The sequence below is a fragment of the Sander vitreus genome, chromosome 4 (genome assembly GCF_031162955.1).
Source record: "Sander vitreus isolate 19-12246 chromosome 4, sanVit1, whole genome shotgun sequence".
Lineage (NCBI taxonomy): Eukaryota > Metazoa > Chordata > Actinopteri > Perciformes > Percidae > Sander > Sander vitreus.
The window spans coordinates 23,381,015-23,387,014 of record NC_135858.1 but is presented as its reverse complement, the minus strand read 5'-3'; positions in this window follow the sequence as shown (position 1 = coordinate 23,387,014).

Here is a 6,000-nt window from a genome sequence, read left to right as displayed (position 1 = left end):
GAGACCGCGTGTGGCGTCCCCGTTGTTGCATCCCCCAGAGCAGCCCTGTGTCATGGCACTTGTCGCCGGCGTGCAGCATTTAATTTCCCCGTTGTTGTGTCCCCCAGAGACCGCGGATCGTGTTGTCACCATCTCCCCTCATGGCAGTTTGTGAAATAGTAACGTTCCAATTTCGTGGTGACCAGCACGAAATAAAGTAGAAAATTGTTTCCCTGTACACGAATCAATAGATCAAAATAACGTCACCATTTCATGAACTGCCGTGAGACCAGGTTGGCTGTAAAGACATGCTGTTGGGCTAATAAACGATTAATATTCCGTCGTAGTCCGAGTTATCATTGTTATATCTAGTTACATTAAAGAGTGAAGAATATAACATAAAAGTTTTATATCGTTTTGATGGTATGTACTGTATCGTCACCCAGCCCTTTGTGGAGTTTATACTAGTACAAATAAGCTGTATCTGCATCCTTCCAGTGCGCCAGTGCAGGAATGTCACCACAGATACCAGACACTACAATTTCGGTATACTGAGAAAGAGAGCTTTCCCTGGCGGTGATAGGCTTAACCAGCATTCTGCAAACCTGTTTGGCTCTAGTTTTAAATATACAACTTACTTAAAGATGTACAAGTACATTTAAAAGAGAAACAACAGTACCTGCATTTAATGGCATTTAATCAAACCCTGACTGCCATAAACAGAAACAACATTCACAACAGGCTGAAACATTAAACTACATTAAATGTTACTGCACTGAGAACTTGATTTATCCATTATTATTAATAGGGTTAATTGACTTCCTCCTTCCTATGGCGGAAGAATTCAACAGCTCATTAAGAGGTCTATGAGGTTCTGCCACAGGTTTAAATCACATTTAGAAGTTCTCAAAGTTAAGCTTTTCCTGCAGCACGAAGCAGATTTTTCCTGTAGAAAGTTTTTAAAGAAATTCCTTGAGTTTGTCCAATAGGCTCTAACAAACACTAAAGCAATGTGGATTACTAACAATAGCTCCAAGTCAGCCAATGTTTTTAGTTTGCAGGCTAATTTGAGTAACATTTATTTTTAATCAATCTCAGGTCAAACATAAAGCTCTGCTCAGTAACAGTAAGGTCATTTGTGTCATCAATTCCAGACACAAGCAAAGGGATGGCAATTTGTAGAGCTAATCTGAGCATGCAAAGCAGAGGTGTGACACAAAAATCAATAAGCAGAAAGTCCTTCACCAGAAAACAGACGTGCAAACCGAAACACCCACATACCAAGGTAGCATTTTACTGTAACTATATGGGTTGCTTATGTGTGGTAGTCAAGCTAACCTTTTGCTAGTGGTAGAAGACGTATGCAAACCTCTTACTTAAGAAAAAGTAGCAATACCACAGTGTAAAAATACTCTTACAAGTAAAAAGGCCTCCATTCAAAATCTTACTTAAGTAAAAGTACATACGTATTGGCATCAAAATAAGTACCAAAAGTGCAATGCAGAATGGCTAATTTCAGAATTATATATATATATATATATATATATATATATATATATATATATATTTATATATATAAAACTGGATTATAATTAGCGATGCATTCGTGTGTAAGCATCACTAATGTTGCACCTGCTAAAGGTGGGGCTAATTTTAACTGCTTTTACTTTATATACTGAAGAGTAGCTTAATCATCATAATGTATTAGTTGATTTATATTTTGTATGAATAATCTGACCTGCAAAGTATATTATAAAGATATACATATATATATAGAAATAAAAAGTACAATATTGGCTTCCAAAATGTAGTTAGGGATGCACAATATTGGATACTGATATCTGATTTCGGGGCAATACTGACCAAAATAGCTGAATCAAGTATCGGTGACAATAGGGCAAATATATCAAATTCAGTTCTATGTTTATATTATGTTAATTTTCTCAAAAATACATGGACAAGACAGCATGGCTGACTGACAGGTAGCATGTAGCTAAAAACATAGGCTAACTCTAGCTTACCGGTTGCCTGCAGCTGCACTTTTCAAGACATCATGGCCACTACCGGATACAGAAATGATGGAGAAACAACAGAATTGGAAGATCCTCCTGCTTCCCTGAAGCCACCGTGTGGCAACATTTTGCCTTCCCTGGGCCGTCAGTTATGTAAAGAAACAACCAGTGGTACATTGTTTGGGCTATAACAGGACTTCATGGTGTTGATCACCTGATAAACTTATGGTGCCTTAAGGTGCACCTCATAATCATGTTTCCTTACACGTAAAATAAGGAAACCAGTCCCTTCCTTACACTGGAATTGGATCAGTCGGCCAATACCCAAAGCCCAGTTATCAGTATCTGTATCAGGACTGAAAAAGTTGGGTTGGTGCATCCCTAAATGTAGTGGACTAGAAGTATAAAGTAGCATAAAATGGAAATACTTAACTAAAGTACAAGTATCCCAAAATTGTACATGAGTAAATGTACTTAGTTACACACTGCCTTTACTTTGGTTAGCACTGCTCTCTGCATTGTACCATTCACAGATATGTTTTTTATTTGACCAAACAGTTATCATCTTTTGGAGAAAATACACATATTACGACTTAAATTCCAGCGCAAAACAAACCTAGGGGTTAATAACAGATTTGTACCCACACATTATAAAGCCAGTTGCGTTCTCGTATACAGGCGGCCACTGTCTTGGGAGGTACTGTCTTTCTAAACTATCTTTTTAATAAACTGTCTGTACACTTACAATGTTCTCAATGCTTCGGTTAACATTTAGGGACCCTCATTATGAAGTGTGGTGATATTTTGAGCCTTTTTAGTGGTATAATAAGCGATTTGTTTTTACTTTCCCTGTGCTCCAAATACTAGCGTTATAAGCTAATCAGCGGTCCGCACTAGCTTGTTTCAAGCTACAAACACATTCGATTAGCATGAAAACATGTCCCAGAGAGCGATCGAGTGGGTACACATCTGTTATTAACCCCTAGGTTCGTTTTGTGCTGGAATTGTCCTTTAAAGTTGGAATAAACTATTGGTTAAGATGCATTTTTTCATATATTGTTTGAAATGTTCTTTACACCCAGACAGCAGTAATTAATGTATGGGCTCTGAAAAAGGTGCGAAAACGATCCGTCATCTGTAGCTGTTGTAATCCTGTAAAAACGCCCACCAATCACGCCTCATGGCCCCCTTGGAAAGAACCAATGAAATGCCTCCTTGCCCCGCTGAGGTACTCTACCCCTCCCTTGTATGAGCCTGAGCCCAATGTGCATCATCGGCCCATTGCCAACAGTAGTTGTGTTTGTTTTAAACCTTTGGTATGACAATGTTAGGTGTTTGCTTACCATTGAATGAGACATGAAGTAAAATTGCGGTCCTTTTTCCTCTTAGCTCTGAAGCAGCAACACAGCGGTGCTCGTGCACGTCTATATGTGGGTCGGAGCCCCAAGGGCAGGGGGAGGAGTTAGACGCATCCGCAAGGAGATGCTACTTTCAAATCTTGCTAGCTTTTCAACATTACCAACCCTGCCTTTTATATAGTATGAATTAGTTTAAGTTGGGTGTATACTTCTGCTGGAGAATATTGCAGAAATCAAGGCAGCTGTACATTATTTCTGACATCACTGAGTTAGATGTTTTTATCCAGGTTTCAGGACAAACCTCTCGAGGCAACTTCTTCATCGTGCTTCATCCTTAACGGTCACATCAGCAGCAAGTTCAGCTCAGTTTACAAATACTTTTTGAACTGAAGAGTCACTATCCCTTCAGTAGAGCTGAGGTAGGCAGTGGAGAGACTTTGGTACCCCAGAGTGATCTGCATGATTGAAGCAGGAATGATGTCAGTCTCAGTGGAAGAGAAAGCAGGATGAGCTCAATGTTATTGGCTTTGCCTTCTTCTCTCAATTTCAATGTCAAAATATTAAAGGTTAGATCGGAGAGATGGAAATGTTGTGAAAAGGTCTAAAGCATGCTCAGAGATTTTATTGGCAGCCTCTTGGAGTTTTTTTGGGATTTGGCAGTGGATAGTATGGCCACATTGTGCAGCTGTATCTGAATGCACTGGAATTGTGAGCATTATGTCTGCTCACAGTTTACAATTTAAGCTCAATTAACTGTTGACCAAAACCTATTCATATGCAGTGAATCAAAATAAACACACGAACACAGTCACCTTTGTGAAAGTCCAAGTATAGAATAAAGCTATTGAATTTGTTTCCACTACTATAAAGGTACTTTATATTATATTGCATCGGTCTGAATCATAGCCAAATGTCCCCATTGTGTTCAGTGCATCATTGTTCATTCCCAGAGCAGTGAGAATCTGTTTTGTTATATCATAATGCATGAATTGGTTTTCTATTCAAGAGGCTCATCTATTTGCTGCTCCACTTACCCTGACAGTAACAAAGTGAAACTTTAATCTCCCCTCAGTGTCAACAGCAGCTGATAGCAATTAAGGCGAAAGCCTGGATACTGAAGTGGTGCGTTTGACTCAAAGTGTTCACCCGCATCCCTCACTGCAAAATTTAAACGACTTGTCTTTATTTTTGCAGCTGCTGTCCAGACCCAAACTTTTTTTCAGGCCTCAAATTCAATTAAGAAGCTACAGTATGTGAATGAAATGACTCAGTGTGTCTCTATTGTCTGTCTGTGCAGATGCTGAGCATTCATGAAAACAAAATATTATTATTGTTGTTTTCATTGCAGATTTTATTCCCGTAGTAAGTGGCCATTATATAGTTAAACAACATAAATTAGCTGCTGTAATTTCAGTAAATTTAATCTGCATGAAGCTGAAGCATAAAACTGCAGACATTATCTCTGTCTGAATATAGTGAGTACACTGCTGTTTTGCCCACTTAGTTATAATGCGGCCTTTGCTGTACTGCAGCCAACACACAAAGCTTCCACTGTGTGAGACTGAGGAGCTTTTTGCAGTGCGAGCTTTGCTGTTCTGTAGCTCCAAACCAACTGTTCATTTAGTGCAAAAGCAGACCTTGAACTGTTCAGACTTGTTCTGGTGTATTATTATCATGACTCGTCTAAAGACAGCAGGCAGAATTGGAAAATGCTGATGGTGTTGGTGAAATTGCTTTCAGGCATTGGCGTTTCGGTATAAACATGTCCCCAGGTTTTCCCCTAAATGTTTTCATGCTACCGTTTGGAAATTATATGCTCATCTGATGAGAAAGCTGGGGGGTAATCTCGCATCAGAGTAATTTAAGAGTAATTTTCATTTTGTTATGAAGAGATGCCTATCATGAACCAAAAACATGTTGAATGATGTGATCTGCTGGAAAACTAAAACTTAATTAAAACCTAATATTACGTCTTAGCCATTACATAGTAATTGATTTAAACTGACAAAAAACATTACAAGTTATCTAGTAATCTTTTTAACCTTTATGTAATCAGGTAGTCACATTGAGAACAAGATCTTTTTGAGGCTACATACAGCATAAGAGACTATCACAGTCAAGATAGATTCAAAGTTAAAAGTTAAAAATCGGTCAGTGGCATGAGACATTTTGTTTTTTTTTAATCCTCTGTAATTCATTCCATTTATAGTGTGCAAAGTAGTGGAAGACAGTCTACCCAAGTTCAGGGGTAACTCGAGTTGAACAGTCCTCAGATGTGGTTTGGTGAGCAGTTTTAAATTTGAGAATGGAAGTGATATTATGAGGCAGCTTTAGCAGGAGACCTTCATAAATAAAGATAATAGAAAGTAGTTCTCTTCATGTTGATAGTGAAAACCAGACTACTTTTTCATGCATTACACAGTGACAAGTACCGTAATTTGTCTCCTGTAATGAAACGCAAAGCACAATGATAATCAAGTCGTTGAGAGGTAGAGTCAGCAGCATGAGAATAAAAGATATCTCCATAGTAAAGTGTGGATTTTTTAAAGACAGAAACTTGCTTTATGCCGATATTAGAAATTTTAGCAATGTTCTCATCATTACTGCTGCTACATTAAACTTTAGTCTACAAATGTGGAAAGATGTGTCAA